At 43.3% G+C, this 17535-nt stretch overlaps 1 protein-coding gene and 1 pseudogene across 1 annotated transcript in view; both read left to right on the forward strand.

Moving 5' to 3' along the window:
- The window catches only part of LOC119270058 (histone H3.v1-like), a 48056-nt gene extending 35253 nt beyond the window's left edge, over positions 1 to 12803 (forward strand). Inside the window, exons 4-5 of the transcript XR_005133901.1 lie at positions 10114 to 10291; positions 11083 to 12803. The gene's annotated coding sequence lies outside the window, so the exon portion shown is untranslated. The remainder of the gene's footprint in view (positions 1 to 10113; positions 10292 to 11082) is intronic.
- LOC119272806 lies at positions 2998 to 4256 on the forward strand (annotated as a pseudogene).
- Positions 12804 to 17535: the final 4732 nt, after the last annotated feature.

The raw sequence follows: 17535 nt of genomic DNA on the forward strand, positions 1-17535 counted from the left end.
GGCACGTAGGCGGTGAATCGGGTTGAAAGTGAAAGTCGCCAAAAAGTGGCGGAATGCTCTCGAAACCAATTCACTTGAGTGAGACAGAGGAGAGTGGAATTTCGTGTGTAGGGGTGAAATCCGTAGATCTACGAAGGAACGCCAAAAGCGAAGGCAGCTCTCTAGGTCCCTACCGACGCTGGGGTGCGAAAGCATGGGGAGCGAACAGGATTAGATACCCTGGTAGTCCATGCCGTAAACGATGAGTGTTCGCCCTTGGTCTACGCGGATCAGGGGCCCAGCTAACGCGTGAAACACTCCGCCTGGGGAGTACGGTCGCAAGACCGAAACTCAAAGGAATTGACGGGGGCCTGCACAAGCGGTGGAGCATGTGGTTTAATTCGATACAACGCGCAAAACCTTACCAGCCCTTGACATATGAACAACAAAACCTGTCCTTAACAGGATGGTACTGACTTTCATACAGGTGCTGCATGGCTGTCGTCAGCTCATGTCGTGAGATGTTTGGTCAAGTCCTATAACGAGCGAAACCCTCGTTTTGTGTTGCTGAGACATGCGCCTAAGGAGAAATTGCCACCGAGTGACGTGCCAGCGCTACTACTTGATTGAGTGCCAGCACGTAGCTGTGCTTTCAGCAAGAATTTCACCATTGGGAGCCGGTGCCTTTCGAAGCACTTTCACGTGTGAACCGAAGTCGTCTTGCCCAAGACCCACGGAGACCTACCTATAGTGACGTCAAAGTACCAGTGAGCATGGAGGTTTGGTTGAAATTGGTTACGACGACGTCGAGTTGGCGGCGGAGGAAGACTCGGCATGAAGGCCAGAAAATGGTGTGGAACGTAGTGGTAATAGTACGTGCCCCACTCCGAAACAAAGAAAAAGGTGCGTGCCGCACTCACGAGGGACTGCCAGTGAGATACTGGAGGAAGGTGGGGATGACGTCAAGTCCGCATGGCCCTTATGGGCTAGGCCACACACGTGCTACAATGGCAATGACAATGGGAAGCAAGGCTGTAAGGCGGAGCGAATCCGGAAAGATTGCCTCAGTTCGGATTGTTCTCTGCAACTCGGGAACATGAAGTTGAAATCGCTAGTAATCGCGGATCAGCATGCTGCGGTGAATATGTACCCGGGCCCTGTACACACCGCCCGTCACACCCTGGGAATTGGTTTCGCCCGAAGCATCGGACCAATGATCACCCATGACTTCTGTGTACCACTAGTGCCACAAAGGCCTTTGGTGGTCTTATTGGCGCATACCACGGTGGGGTCTTCGACTGGGGTGAAGTCGTAACAAGGTAGCCGTAGGGGAACCTGTGGCTGGATTGAATCCTTCGCGATGGAAATGCCCTCGCCTACTTGACTAAACTAAGGACCTCAACGGTATAAACATGTAGATTTTCTACTTTTCCATTTTCCTTCTTGTTTATCAATCACCAATCAAGACAAACCGGGCACTACGGTGAGACGTGAAAACACCCGATCCCATTCCGACCTTGATATATATGTGGAATCGTCTTGCGCCATATGTACTGAAATTGTTCGGGAGACATGGTCAAAGCCCGGAGAAAGAGCAAGAAAACTAAAGAAAGCGTTAGCGCATTGGACTCGAAATCCAAATTGTGCTAGCTGACAAAGAAAAAATAGAATATAACAGAGAAATATTGGTTCTGACTGGTTGGTAAAAGGACTCTAAATCCTTTGAGTGGTTCGATTCCACAACAGAACAAAGAATGAAATGAATGAATGAAAGCCATGACCATGCCTCCAGTAGGAAGATCGAGGAACCGGTGCTGGCGCTCCTGGTTCATGGGATCCTAACCACGATGGGGAGATTAGATATTATTCTTTCGTAAGTCCATCCAATGGAGATAGGTTGAGGAGAAAGAAAGGAGAAAACTAAAGAGAAAGATGGACAGTAGATTGACAGTATCCGAATCAAATAAGAAAAAAACGTAGCTATTTCATCAAATCCCGATTGTGTGGGTGTGAAGTGGAAAAATCCCGTTCTGGCTGGCAGCGGGCATAGGACTGAAAATCCTCTTTCGCCGGGCCTTTTGGACTCGAAATCCAAACGGAGAGAGTGGTTCGAATCCACCTCAGAACGAACAATGAAAAAGGCGTCGAGCGGGGGCAAGCTCGAGGAGCTAGGAAGGATGGAAGAAAGCTTGACCGTTTTTTCACTGAACTACTCGAACTTTTTGTTCGAAAAAGCGGAAATAGCTCAGTTCGAGAGAGGGTTGAGCTTCATCGGTTAGTGTGCACCAAAGGATGAGGTTTCTTTCCCGTCCTACAAATTGAAACCGTTCTAGCTTGATACTGCGATATCGTCAAATCATCCAACGGAGCATGGAAACCATTTCGGTGGCGGTAATGGCCTCCAGTAGTTTTCTATGGAACCATACCACTATGGTCATCTATATGATTAGACCGTGCCGCTTCACTAGACTTTCCTGAACCATCCATTTGATCCCCACGGTCGTGACACCACTTTCTAAACAAAAGTTTCCAAAATCCAATGCGGAACCAAGCAGTAAGAGAAATTCATCATGGTAATTATTAGTCGAAAACCAAAGTGGAACGGAGAGAACGGAGAGTCAGTTACAATGACAAAATTGTTCAGGAATCATGTTGAAAGAACAACATTCTGTGTCATAAATATCGTATATAGAGATTTTTCATGTATCGACGCTTTTGATTCAATTATGAAAGTACGCTGTACTGGACTTGCACCCCTAGTTACGCAGAAGTGCAAGCACAGAAGCGGATGACCGGACCTTACCAACATACTCAAAAAAGTATTCTATACTGGGGTCTGTGCTCTTGACAAGCAGTGTTTCCAGTCTAGCTGTGTCAAATCGGGTGTGAAGTGTCCTTCTAGGTTCTGGCTGGTAGAGCAGAGGACTGAAAATCCTCGTTAGTTTCACGCATGGGACTCTAAATCCCAATTGCGCTAGCTCTGTGGTTCAATTCCACAACAGAACGAACAATGAATGAATGTGGGCGGTCAACCAGGTAAGCCTGTGCCCAGGAAAGAAAGGACTAGGGAGGGATTGAGAGAAGCTTTCACAGTGGAAAATGCAAAAAAGCATATCGTTCTTAGAAATTGTGGAATTTTACTCAGTTAGAGCTATGGTTTAGCATCAAGAGGGAAGTTTTGTAAAAGCAACAGGAAGAATTGCTCAGATACCCGTGAGCGTATATAACTTGGGTCGTGTTATAAATGCTCTGGCTAAACCTATTGATGGGAGAGGCGAAATTGTAGCTTCCGAATCTCGCTTAATTGAATCTCCTGCTCCAAGTAGAATTTCCAGGCGTTCCGTATACGAACCTCTTCAAACAGGGCTTATTGCTATCGATTCGATGATCCCTATAGGGCGCGGTCAGCGAGAGTTCATTATTAGGGACAGACAGACTGGCAAAACAGCAGTAGCCACAGATACAATTCTCAAGAAAAAAGGGCAAGGTGTAATATGTGTTTATGTAGCTATCGGTCAAAGAGCATCCTCCGTAGCTCAAGTAGTAACTACTTTCCATGAGGAGGGGGCCATGGAATACACTATTGTAGTAGCTGAAATGGCGGATTCACCTGCTACATTACAATACCTCGCTCCTTATACGGGAGCAGCCCTGGCTGAGTATTTTATGTACCGCGAACGGCATACTTTAATAATTTATGATGATCTCTCCAAACAGGCACAAGCTTATCGCCAAATGTCCCTTCTATTAAGTCCCGGCCGTGAGGCTTATCCAGGGGATGTTTTTTATTTGCATTCACGCCTTTTAGAAAGAGCCGCGAAATTAAATTCTCTTTTAGGCGAAGGAAGTATGACCGCTTTACCAATAGTTGAGACTCAATCTGGAGACGTTTCCGCCTATATTCCTACTAATGTAATCTCCATTACAGATGGACAAATATTCTTATCTGCGGATCTATTCCATGCCAGAATTCGACCCGCTATTAATGTGGGTATTTCAGTTTCCAGAGTAGGATCCGCGGCTCAAATTAAAGCCATGAAACAAGTAGCTGGCAAATTCAAATTGGAACTAGCTCAATTCGCAGAGTGACAAGCCTATTATTCGCCTCTGCTCTCGATAAAACAAGTCAGAATCAATTGGCAAGGGGTCGACGATTAAGGGAATTGCTTAAACAATCCCAGGCAAATCCTCTCCCAGTGGAAGAGCAGATAGCTACTATTTATACCGGAACAAGAGGATATCTTGATTCGTTAGAAATTGAACAGGTAAAGAAATAGTTCAATCACCCCAGAATCGTCAAAATCCCCTCGAAATGGAGAGCGGCGCAAGTCTCACACTCTTTCTCTCACTCTCTATCCTCTGTCTTTCAGATTTTCCCCTCGTAGCTGATACAGTGAAATATTATTATGTAAGGGAGCTGATCCACAGGATTCAATGGTGAATTCTGATTTCCCCGCAGACTGAACCAAAGGAGAAGAATAGAATAATTCACTGGTGCAGGCGGAGCAGCAAACCTTCGTAGAAAAGGGAGAGGGTATACCTAGAAATGATGAAATCAACCAGCACTGCCTTGCTAATTGAATAAAGGAAGATGCCGACTACTTTCTGAACAGAACAATGAGAGTCCCGAACAATGGGAGAATGGAGCTTCCCGTCTATGAACTAATCGATCGACTATATCGTATCGAGCTCAAAGGTTTGTGCAACTTATCTATCAAGCCACACTTCTTTACTTCGAGATAGCGCATTCCACACTTCTTTACTTCGCTATAGAAGTAGGATCCCTGCCCACAATACAATCCGTAGTTTACTTAACTGATATAAAGAGTTTCCCCTGCCTGCCCCTACTATCAATTGATAATACATAAATGATCCGGGGCTAGTGTTGGGTAGCCGGGCCCACTAGAATTCAAGTGCTTCTTATCGATTCAATACGCCCTTAACGGATCCCCGTGCTTTATCTCCATTGGGTGGAGCAAGACCCTTGTCCTATCTTTTCTTTACAGAGCAATAGAAATGATGGTTGCCCCTCGCTGCACTGACCAATGATATCTCAGAAGAGAGAAAGACTTCTATAACTTGCCAATGATATCTAGTGGGCACTACGAACTCCAGGCATACTGTACTTGACCACCCTACTTTTCTTTGTCCCTATTAGGCGAAATCAATACTTACTTTCAATTGGTAGAGAGGAAGAAGAGAACTGACACTAGTAATAGGTTGATGACTTCTCTTAACAGAACTGACACTAGTAATAGGTTGATGACTTCTCTGACTTAATAGCTGGCCGACTTCTCTTCATGGATCACCGTTCTATATAGTTAGGCGCAGCATCGCGTTTAACCACCTATCCCTATTCCCTCAATCGATACCGTCCAACTATCCTTTTATTGGGACAGCAGCATACTTCTCGTTAGGGACAATAGTTCCTATACTTAACTAACCTCTGTGCGCAATCACTGTTTGACACATCATTCTTTCAGCTTTTCGTTCTTGACGACTCTGTTTGACGGAGCCTGACCTTGAACTAGCTTTTTGCAACACAAACCACTATCTTTACTTTCCTTTAGCAATAGTATCTAACTATCAATTCATAAGAGTCAAACGGGTGGGTCCATCCCATCTATCGACAGGTCCTGATACCGGATCTGGGAAACAAGCAATACTCGCCGCAATTCCTTAATGAAAAACAGACCTATCTTCTCTTGAAAGACTGTCCTTTCCTCGCTTGTTATTGTGATATCAATGAAAGAAAGCTGGATACTGACTTCTTCCCAAGAGCTCTATCAGCCCTGAATTCCTTAGCCATACGACTCTTCCTTAGTTTCCTAATGCAGGTGGCCCTAGCTAGTGGTGAGACGGGGCATATACTATTCTCGGTCTTATAACGAAGAGGTTGCCTAGTTTGAACCGAACACTGTACTTGATCTCTCGTCCTATCACAAACAAGTCTCTTCCCCCGAGTCCTAGTAGACTAGTCCAAGTAGTCCGGGACAATAGCGTCCTGTCTCTTTGCTGACCCCTGGCACACAATCACTATAAGACAAAGCAAGACAAACCTCTCTTATCCTTCTCGGCTAGAAGTTACAAGTTTCCTGTTCCGGTTTCGGCTTGAGGGAAGTGCCTGAAATCGATTCAATTCTTATCTCCGATTTCGAACTCCGGCTGGATTCTTATGACCAAGAGCTATTTTATGGGTCAGAAGAATGGAAGGACAACGAGAAGATGGTTCGGTTGCTCCTGCTGGAATATTCCATTTATTTAATACTCCGACTCACGTAACCCCGAATGGCAATGTTGTTATTGCGGTTGGTCAGATCAATAAGACAACAAGGGAGTCAAAATATTCTGATAATAGCAAACAGGGCTTTGGAATCTATGGAAGGAGCCTTCAATGCTTCTCTTCTCCAGTGTCAACCATTAGTCGATAACAGAATGAAATGCCACAATGAAGTTGAAAAAGAGAGTCATTAAAAAGAGGCATGCTTGAAAAAGAGTACAGATAATATGTTATGGATGTGAGGAGCCTCACCCAGTACTTTTCTTACAAAACTCAAAAACTCTACTCTCCTTTCACAGCCAACCCACCCATTGCTTTTTCGAGCTCGATAAAAAGGAAAGTTCACGTGCCAATCCTTACCATTGGTAACTGTAATTACCAAGCCTAATCTTTCACTGAATACCGAGTAAAGCAAGCAAGAAAGAGGGAAGGAGCAGCTGTTTTCGAGCTAGGCTCGATCCCTTTTTCATCCACTTCTCGCTATTTGTAATTCTACTTGAATTAGTTCTTCCTAAGTTTAGTGAGGTGAGTACTGCATCCATAACTAGAGGACTTGCTTTTCTGCTTGGCTCCCAAGGGAAGTTGGATTGGATAAGAGGAATTGAAGCGCAAGGAAGGCAGTCGGTATTCAAACAACTATTCAGAGTTCCCAACTCTGGGTAAAGGAAATCTTTACTTGACGACTGAACCAAATCCTTTGCCTTTATTTATTCTATTATTTTTATATAGATCAGCTGAAAACAAAAATACTACTACGTTGGGACAATGACCCACCTTTCTCTACTCAACCTGTCATCTTGTCTCCTCGCTCCCTGGGACAAATAAGACTATTTATTAAGTGATAAACAAGAGAAACTAGTGATATTATCTAAGCTTCTGGCCATGTCTGATTGGCATTCAAGTCTGCCTTCCATTGCTTGAAAAGGCCTAGCACCGTAAGTAGCAATTGGCTATGTCCAAACTCAAACGTCGTATTTTATCTAAGCACAGGAGTCGTAATAAGGAAAGAAGACATAAGAATGGGAAGTATCCGCTAGTTATAACGTAGTATAAAGAGAGCTATTTCATGGATCTTGGTCACAATAAAAAGAATCCAATAATGATCTATCAACTAAATGAGTTGATTATATAATCCCGTATCTTCAAGGTTGTTAAGATGATTTAGTAGATGTGTCGGTATCGTTTTCATCTGCCGTTGGGAGTGACTGCTTTGCTAATCTATCCTTTTATCCTTCTTTTCGGAGACAAGCACATATTACCGTAACCTAGTGATTAATATATCCTGTTGGTACTACTTCGTCGAGTAATCAATCCTTTTTCCATTCTTGTTCTGAGGTTGTCAGCTTCCTCCGATGGCACCACTTGTACTCTCTGCCGGAATCTGTAGACATAGTTTCTGGGCGTCTTTAAAAACTGATCGACATAGTTGTCACACACAAACCCGCGCAACGGCTTTGGAGTAAAAGAATCTCCTGCCCGGTCACACACATCATCTCGAGCGCGGAATCTACTACTCTAACAAGATACTCGGCTCGGGTAAATCATGCTTTCGTTATGCGAGGAAAGTGAAAGGAAAGAGGGAAAGGGAGACACTGGGCAATCCGGAATCGATGAAATCACTGTTTTTTCGCCTTGTAATATGTCCGGTTACATTCCAAAGATGAATCAGACCAGGAGATAGATAAGCGCTATGGCGGACACATGAAATAAGAATTTGAAAAGTAATGATCAACTTTATGGATCCATAGGTAGATTCACTTGTGAAGCTATGGGATGGGACAAGATTCAAAAGTACCAAAAGTAAGTTAAGTGGGACGCTGAGTTCATTGCTGCGATCGAGGGTCCAAAGCCAGCCAATTTGATGACCGCGTAGGAACGGGTTCCGAATGCTCACAATAATGTAGTTGGAAATGACAAAAGGCTCCTAAATTGATACCTAATAATAGCTTAGCAGCTCCTTCGTTTTACTAAAGAGCCAAGTTCGGACAAGCAACTCGGAAGGAGGAATGTGTTGAGATGCCTATGCCTAAGAGAGATAAGCGGAGGACGTATGATAGCCGAGAGGATGTCGGTAAACGACGGAGTTTAAGGAGTTGTTTTTGAATTCGGCATGGCATATTTCATTTTTTTTAATGAGAACGTCGTCTCCTTGCTTACCCGCCTGGCCAATGGAAGGAATTAATTACCTTGGTCAGTCAGCGAAAGAAAGAATCTCACCAGTTCATCATCCCAATCCTTCCTATTAGTTTCATTAATTAATTCAGCCCCAGAGTGTTGGCAATCAAGGGCCAAGAAAGAATCCCAAGTCTATCCTATCTCGCCACGGTCGAAAGCACAATCCCTTTCTCTTCCTATACCGAAATCGTCGTTTCATTCCTCCGCAACTTCTATCGCGGACATGATCCAATCTACCTTGCAAGACAGATTAAGATATAACTTAAGGCTTTCCCAAGCTGGCGCATAACCTCTGGTAGAGGTATGCACCCAGAGACAGAGAAGTGGGAAACCGCGGATGAAAAGAATACCGAGGTCTTTGATAGCAAACTTCTACGCGAGCTTTCTAACTAAAAGGAATCTCTTATTCATATGGCATAAAATGGAAAAACTTGATGGAGATTTCTTCTCAATTTCCATGGTACAGTCCCTTTGCATGCTACAGTTCCATTACTTACTACCTGAATTTGCTATATACGAAATTCTAACATCTACGGTACTTGTCGTCTACTTCTGGTGGAAGCAATTCCAAAGGTGAAGATAATACTGAGCCGAATAGTAATGAGGGGAATGCAAAATCTAGCAAAGGTAAGAAGGGTCAAGGAAGAATAGCAGTGACTTATAAAAGGAAAGCACCGAATAAAAGGAAGGAGATCCGTCTTTCTTTTTTGCATGTGGTCAATGCGTTTGCTGATTGATAACTGTCTAATCTTAAGATGGTTTTGTGGCACGTTACAAACATACATATACAGTCGAAATATAGTTGTGTTGAGTTAGGTTGAAGAATTTTTACCAGATTTTAAAAATGAGATATAGTGCTTTCTTTGTTCGGTAGGATATTTTGCACTTTCATATTCTAGTTCCTCATTTGAGCGTTCTTTTGCTCTGTTGGTGGGGCATAAACTCAGAAATAGTTTTTGTTTTTCCTTTAAATAATAGTAAAAGTATGCATTCAAGTAGTAGCTTTTTCTAAATAGTCGAGTAAAGTCGAGTAGGGCTGGCAACAAGGACTAGGAAGATACGGGCGAGTTTGTTTTTTTAGGGGAAGGCTTTATGCAAGATATGCACGTGAGTAGGTCAGTATATGCGTATTTGCCAATAGAGGAAAACACGTAGTAAGTAGGCTTGCTTTTTCGTAGTGATAGCAACGCTTACAAGGAATGCTGGGATAAGTTGGGAAGAAGGCAAAGATACTGGCGACTAGATCCTTGTGGCAGATTGGAAGATACCGATATCTCTATTTCAATTCGTTGATTGATGGTTTAAGGAAATGGCACCTCCGGTGTTACGGCTTGATATCTCTTGGTCTTGGGATGTACACCCGGCATCTAGTCAGTAACCTCCCATGGGCCATGGTCCGTTAATTTCAACTCACCGGCGAGAGGCTGTCTGTATGCTTAAAAATTTTATAGTAAGAGTGTTCAATGTCCTTTCACTTGTATGTAAATTTCTTGTTTGAGCGCGAGGATTGATTGCTGCTCAGCTGGGTCAGTAGATTTATTGTTCAGTCTAAGCATGTAGTTCGAAAAAAAATCTAATCTTTTGGCTGCTGATTTGTACGGTTTCAGTTTCAGTTTAAGTTTGGTACAGTGGCGTTGATGTGAGAAGTAACAAGACTAAGATGGTGTTCTGTTTTGCAGGTAGCTGGTGTGGGTCCCATCTGTCAGCTCTATCTTGTTCCTCCTCACCCCGTTGTTGCATGCGTGCTCTAACTCTCAAGACATGGGCAGTCGTCTATGGTTGGTTGCAGTTGGCGATTAACTCACTGACGAGATGAAATTTTTCGCCTGTAACGCCATCGGACGTCCCTATGCTCAAGTAAGATATGTAATAAGGGAGGTTATGTGAATACAATTTCCGGATGGTTTGAGTTTGGTACAGTGGTGTTTGTTCATTTTAAGGCTGACAAACTAGCTGCCAAGTTCCAGTAAAATCTTTTAAGGCTGACAACTAGCTGCCATTTTAATCTGTGGCGAAGCAGCCTACACACATTTTAATTTGAGCAAGCTTCGTTTGGGCACATCACATGGATAGATGAATGGTCAAATAAATAAATGGAGCCAAAATCTATAAGTTATGACTTCAAACTGAATGACACCTCAGTCAGTGAGGTCAGTTTCAGGTTCTGAAACTGAAACTGAATGCTGCTGATTTGTTGAGTTTGAGTTTGGTAATTAGGGTGGTGTGGACGTAAGAAGAGATGACCTCTCTTCTCTTTGTATGCTATGCTACTTAATATGTCAATCTCAGATTAATCAGTACAGTACCCCAACTAGTTCTGTGTTCCTAGTATACTTTTTTTTCTTTGAAAGATTAGTTTGTACTTTGTAGTATGTCAATGTGCTGCTTAATATGGGGCACTTAATATGTAATTAGATTTTCTAAATTTTGAAATTTTAATTCTGATTATGCATATCACTGTTTTTCATCTAAAATGTGTAGTGTTTTCATATTTATGGACACCACAGAATTTCAAAATTTTACTATGGGGCATTATATTTCTATAGAAGTACTACACGTGTTGTTTTGATCAAAGATAATTTTCTTCTTTTCTATCCAAAAAGATGTAGCTCATACATCAGTACTAAGTTGTCCTATACTGTTGGCAGGTTGGTGTGGAAGTGATTTTGATGAGCTGAAAGATATTGGGATGAAGGTTGTAAAAATATGTGGCAGGTTACCACTTGCTATTAAAGTTATGGGTGGAGTCTTAAGCAGAAGAGATCCTATGGAACGTGACTCGGAGATTGTTTTACACAAGAATCTTGGCTGGAAAGAAGAAGACGGGTCACAAGAGGAACTAAACTACTCAGTAAGCTTAAGCTACGATGATTTATCTCCAAAGTGGAAGCAATGCTTTCTGTACTACTGACTTTTGCCAAAGGGTTCAGGTTTTGAAAAGGATACAGTTATTAGCATGTGGATAAGTGAAGAGTTTGTTCAACATGATGGTAGGTCGGGGTCAGACCTACTATTATCATGTCGAACAAATAGGGGCTGGGGCTGATTATCATTGGGAGTTAGTCGCGAGGAATCTTTTGGAGCCCGATGATTCAAATGAGAACATATGGGAGTACACCTTGCATGATGCCGTCCGCTCATTTGCTCAATTTATGGCTAAGGAAGAAGCATTGGTGGTTCACAAGGATGAAGGTGACATAAGAAATCTTCTTTCGGAAAACCAAAAATTTCACCATCTCTGTATATTTCATCCCAAAGTAGAGTTGAGCATCCTAGAGAAGCAAGAAACATTGAGGACATTATTATTGATAGACTATGAGCTCGATTAAACCTGGTGGTTCATTGGCAAATTTTGCTAGTCTACGGGTATTGGATATAGATGCTCCAGCCATCGAGCATGTCGGGCCTGACTTCCAGACCCATGATGCAGCAACGGGAGACAGAGGTGTCGCATTCCCCAGTCTGAGAGAATTAGAGTTACGAGGGCTGTCCGGATGGAAGGAGTGGGGCTGGGAGGAGGAGCAGAGCAGAGCAGTGTCATAGCCATGCCAGCTCTGGAGCTTCTCTACCTCAGGGACTGCAAGCTGACACACCTTCCCCGAGGACTTGCTAGTGACCGCAGGCATAATCTGAGAACCATGCATTGTGCGTCCTAGAATATGTGGAGAACTTTCCTTGGGTTGTGGAGCTGAATGTGTACTAGTGCCCTGAGATGAAGCGGATCAGCGGATTGCCCAAAGGCCAAAGCTGAAGCTGCTGGAGGGCGTTCTGGCACTGGACAGCATGGAGCTGGATTGGGAACACTGGGAGGTTGCTGGACCAGATGCCAGGTGCACACCCAAGGCCAAGACCAAGTGCCGCCTGAGCTCCCAGAAGACCTTCCTGGTTATAAGAGAATCAGGTGGGCATGCATGCAGCTTTGAACTCACTCACTTACAATTAATTTCATCTGTCCCTCTGGACTTGACTCCACCTGCTGTATGTAAATTTCTTAGATGGTTTGAGAAGGAGCATATTAATTAATTGCTCAGTTTCGTTTGAGTTTGGTAGTGTAATTAAGGTGGTGTTGATGTGACAAGACTAACAAGTGTGGGCTGGTCTTGATGTTGCATGCGTGCTCTGAATCTGAATCTCAAGACGGTTGGTTGCAGTTGGCGATTAACTCTGAATAGATGGAGTTGGATTGGATTGGATTGGGTCCAAGCTCAAGCCCAAGACGAACTACCGCCTGAGCTCCCAGACAATGCCACCTTGGTATATATTTGCTTGTTCAGATTCAGAGAGTGAACTGTCTGACGAGATGAACAATTTCGCCTGTAATAAGAGAGTGTACCCTTTGTATTTCTCGATGGTTTGAGCACACAAAAGAGTACGCACTGCTGCTCACCTGGACCTGGAATGGGTCAATATATTTCCGTTTGTTTTTATAAGACATTCAGACAACTTGATTTGTGCTGTTTTTGAACAGTGTCTGAAAGTCGAAAACATCTTGTAAAAATAAACAGAGGTACTACTTAAGGTGGTGTCGACGTGAGATGCCCTTCTTCTCTTTGCCCGCGACGGCGGAGTCGTCGGTCCGTACGTGTACGTCTGATGTTGATCCATTCCAAATTAGTTAACTTTCTTCGGTCCTAGGATAAACATCGCGCTGCCTCCAAATATGTTTGGCGGTCCTACACTAGGCAAATTAGTTAACTTTTCTTCTTTTTTCAAAAAGGAGGTGAAACTAGTACTAAATACTATCTCCGTTCATTTTTATAAAACGTTTTAGACATCCAGACACTGTACGTACAAAGCAAGCAAGCCCTGAAATGTCTTATAAAAACAAACAAAGGGAGTACTAAATGGAGCCACAATCTACTTATGAATCAAAACTAAATGACACCTCAGTACTGAAAAACAAACGGAGGGAGCCACAATCTACTTACTCCCTCCGTTCCAAATTACTCGTCGCAAAAATGGATGTATCTAGAACTAAAATACATCTAGATATATCCATACTTGTGACAAGTAATTTGAAACGAAGGGAGTATGAATCAGGTTCTCAAACTGATTGAAGCGGCAAATCGATCGAGCCATACATACATACGGGCCCAATTGCAGAGCCCAGACCGCATCACTCAGTTTCACTCCCCCGCACATCACGATTGCTCGATGCTATGTATCGCACGTTATGAGCAATACCTAGCGGCCGCCTACAGTTCGCGGCTTCACGCCAATGGACGTCCTAGTAACAGCATAGCGTAGCTTCTTCTGAGTTTCCACGCATTGATATTCAGAATAGTTGAAGTCTGGTTTTATTTTCCTCAAAAAATGTTAATGAAAGTTCACAATTTTTTTAAAAAGTTCACATACTCCAAAAATGCTCACTAATTCAAAAACTATTCATGAATAATTTTTCAATTGCACACTGATTTTTTTAATATAAGCTTAACATTTCTTAATATGCGACGAACATTTTTTTCGAGAACACACTACACAAATTTTTAAATGAAATAATGAACATTTTTTATACACAGTGAAACTTATTTTAAATATCCAGTGAAATTTTAATACACATTAAACAATTCTGAAATGCACACTGAACATTTTAAAATAATTAAATAAATATAAAATAGAAGAGAAAAATAGCAGAATCCGGTCAGAGTTTCAAAACCCGGTCAGAGTTTGAGAAAAGTCGGCCGATTTGAAACTTTGTAATCATATTTAAAAATGACAACCACCATGTATTTTTATTTCATAATATGTAAATAGGTGTACTAGTTGTCACGTCTAATATGCAACCTTATTCTAAAGGAACTCGAAGGTTCCACCAAGGATAGAAACGTATATTGGAGACGCTTTTGTAAAGTGGATATCATTACATCGTACCATTACATAATAGTTGGGGATACATACAAAGGCACACAATGCCACATGAATACAACAATACATCATACTTGAGAACCACATCCGACTACGGATGCAACACAAAGCAGAAACTCAAGCAATATCCATCCTGCTAGCTCAGGCTGCCGACCAGGAACCTATCCCTCAATCGAAGAAGAAGCAGAAGAAGGACTCCAAAACAAGTAAACATCGCTCTCACGTCATGATCATCGCATAACCTGCACCTGCAACTGTTGTTGTATTAATTTGTGAGCCACGAGGACTCAGCAATCCCATTACCATGGGTATCAAAACTAGCAAAGCTTAATGGGTATGGAAAGGGTAAGTGGTGAGGTTGCAGCAAGCGACTAAGCAATGTATGGTGACTAACTTACGAGTACAAGAATAAGATGAGAAACTACGCAATCAGTCGCAAATTAGTAATGATCAATAAGTGATCATGAACTACTTACGTTCAAACATAACCCCACCGTGTTCTTTTCTCAAACTCATTCGAAAAGAGACGATCCTGGTTACGCACGCGGTTGGTGTATTTTAATTCGAGTCTGATTTCAAGTTCTCTACAACCGGATATTAAAAATTCCCATCTGCCACATAACTGCGGGCACGACTTTCGAAAGATTAAACCCTGCAGGGGTGTGCCAACTTAGCTCATGACAAGCTCATGATCCGCGGAGACAATCCTCCATCGCGGGACATCCGATCAACCTCGGGATCCCGGTGCACAAGACATTTCGACAATGGTAAAACAAAACCAGCAAGACCTTCCGACGTGTCGACACCCTGATAGTAGCCGCGCGTATCTCGTCTCACGACACGACGGATGAGCTAAGCTTACGGTCGCTGAGACCCAAGTTGCCCAAGGAACGCCGCAAGGTGCTCTAGTTTGGACAAACACTCATGAGGAGCACTGGCCTGAGGGGTTGATTAAGTCCACAGGGTCCGGAAAGTCCCTATACAAGTTTTAGTTGTTATTAGGCAAATGGTAAAACCAATGTTGGGCCTTACTGAAAGAGTTTTATTCAAAGCTAACTGTCAAGAGGGGCCCATAAACCCTCATCGTGTTAGGGACGCAAAATCAAGGGACATAACACCGATATGACGGAAATTAGGGCGGCAAGAGTGGAACAAAACACCAGGCAAAAGGCCGAGCCTTCCACCCTTTACCAAGTATATATGTGCATTAATTAAATAAGAAATATTGTGAAATCCCATGATATCCATGTCCCAACATGGAACAAACTGCAACTGCACCTGCAACTAGCAACGCGATAAGAGGGGCTGAGCAAATCGATAACATAGCCAAACAACGCTTTGCTAGAATGGGTGAAAAGATTAGAGGCTAACATGGCAATTTGGGAGGCTTGATAACAAATGGTAGGTAGCGCGACATAGCGATAGTATCAAGACAACTAGCATAGCATCGAGATAACAAGTGGCATTGATTCTCTCTGCTGCTGGCCGAGGGTTCCTTAGGGAAACTGAAGCAAGTATTTATAACATATCCCTTTTGATTACTCAAATTGGAATTCCATTCGAGGCCAGCAATATCCCAACTTTCTTACCCCCAAGTGGTTTTTTTTAAAGGGGAAGATCCCTGGCCTCTACATCAGCGTGATGCATACGACCACATTTACTAATAAGCATTACTCCCAAGTGATGTTGTGCTGAAGCCGCACCAGCGGGCGTATGCTCTCGGTCTGTCGATAAAGTATGGCTCGGCCCATACGCTCCCACTTACCAAGGAGCCATGGACCGAAGAGTCAACTGCTGAAGGGCTTCGCTGTGATTCTACCCGTGAGCTGTTTGAGAAGGTCATGAAATTTCGCGAGTAGCCGTGCAAGATTATCGATTCAGGTCCAATAGCTATCACGTTGAATCCGCAGCGCCACTATTATGAAATCCGTCCGGATGATAGGTTAAAAAGCAAATGGGAATACGTCGTCATCCAATGGCAAGGAGACAAAAAAAATTGCCGTCTCTCTATCGACTCAATGGATTCAAAACTAGAGTTAACCATCCTAGAGAAGCAAGAAACATTGAGGACATTATTGATAGGCTGTAACATCAAATTAACCTGGTGATTCGTTGGCACATTATGCTAGTCTACGGGTATTGATAAGCCAGCGATGGTTAGCCAGGATCAACTTACTTATCCCTTTTGGGTGCATAAGGCTCATGTCATGTCCTCAGTATGCCTAAATGGAAACTTCAGAATTCGGAAGGCTCATGTCATGTGCTTATTGTGCTGACTGAAATGCTGAAGATGGTATCAGGTACTTGATCAGAATTCTTTGGTTGTAAGCGTGCATGTCGATTTAGCTAGCTTTGTTACCTACCAGCCAGCTGATGTGTGTAAGGAATGGATGATCAAAAACTCACTAGTTTCGGTTTGTATTTGGTACAGTGGTGTTGATGTAACATGTAAGAAGACTATAAGAAGGTCTTGTCTTTTGCAGGTAGCTGATGTTCCTCCTCGGCAATCACAGATCATGCGTGCTCTGAATCTCAAGACATGCGTGTTTCTTAGTACTGAAACTGAAATGAAAAGGCAGAGCCATGCATGCATATTCCAGTAAAATATTTTAAGGATACATGAATGAATGGCCTCACAAGTAAAAGAATGGAGCCACAATCTATAAGTTCGACGCAGTTCGGGCCAGGGGTGTAGCTTTCGATCTGCTCCAGACGGCCAAGCGAATTGGCCCGCAGTGCGAAGCCGCCGAAGACGAAGATCTGTCCGGGGAGGAAGGTCTCACCCTGGACTGCATCTCTATTGATGATCGTAGGAGCCATCGAGCCTGACGGCGACGACGTAGAGGAACTCTCAATGAAAGCACCAATGTCGGTGTCAAAACCGGCGGATCTCGAGTAGGGGGTCCCGAACTGTGCGTCTAGGCCGGATGGTAACATGAGGCAAGGGATACGAAGTTTTACCCAGGTTTGGGCCCTCTCGATGGAGGTAAAACCCTACGTCCTGCTTGACTAATATTGATGATAGGGTAGTACAAGAGTAGATCTACCATGAGATCGAGGAGGCTAAACCCTAGAAGCTAGCCTATGGTATGATTGTTGATGTGTATGTTGGCCTACAGACTAAAACCCTCCGGTTTATATAGACACCGGGTAGGGTTAGGGTTACATAGAGTCGGTTACAATGGTAGGAGATCTGCATATTCGTATCGCCAAGCTTGCCTTCCATGCCAAGGAAA

Source organism: Triticum dicoccoides, chromosome 3A, assembly GCF_002162155.2.
Source record: "Triticum dicoccoides isolate Atlit2015 ecotype Zavitan chromosome 3A, WEW_v2.0, whole genome shotgun sequence".
Taxonomy (NCBI): domain Eukaryota; kingdom Viridiplantae; phylum Streptophyta; class Magnoliopsida; order Poales; family Poaceae; genus Triticum; species Triticum dicoccoides.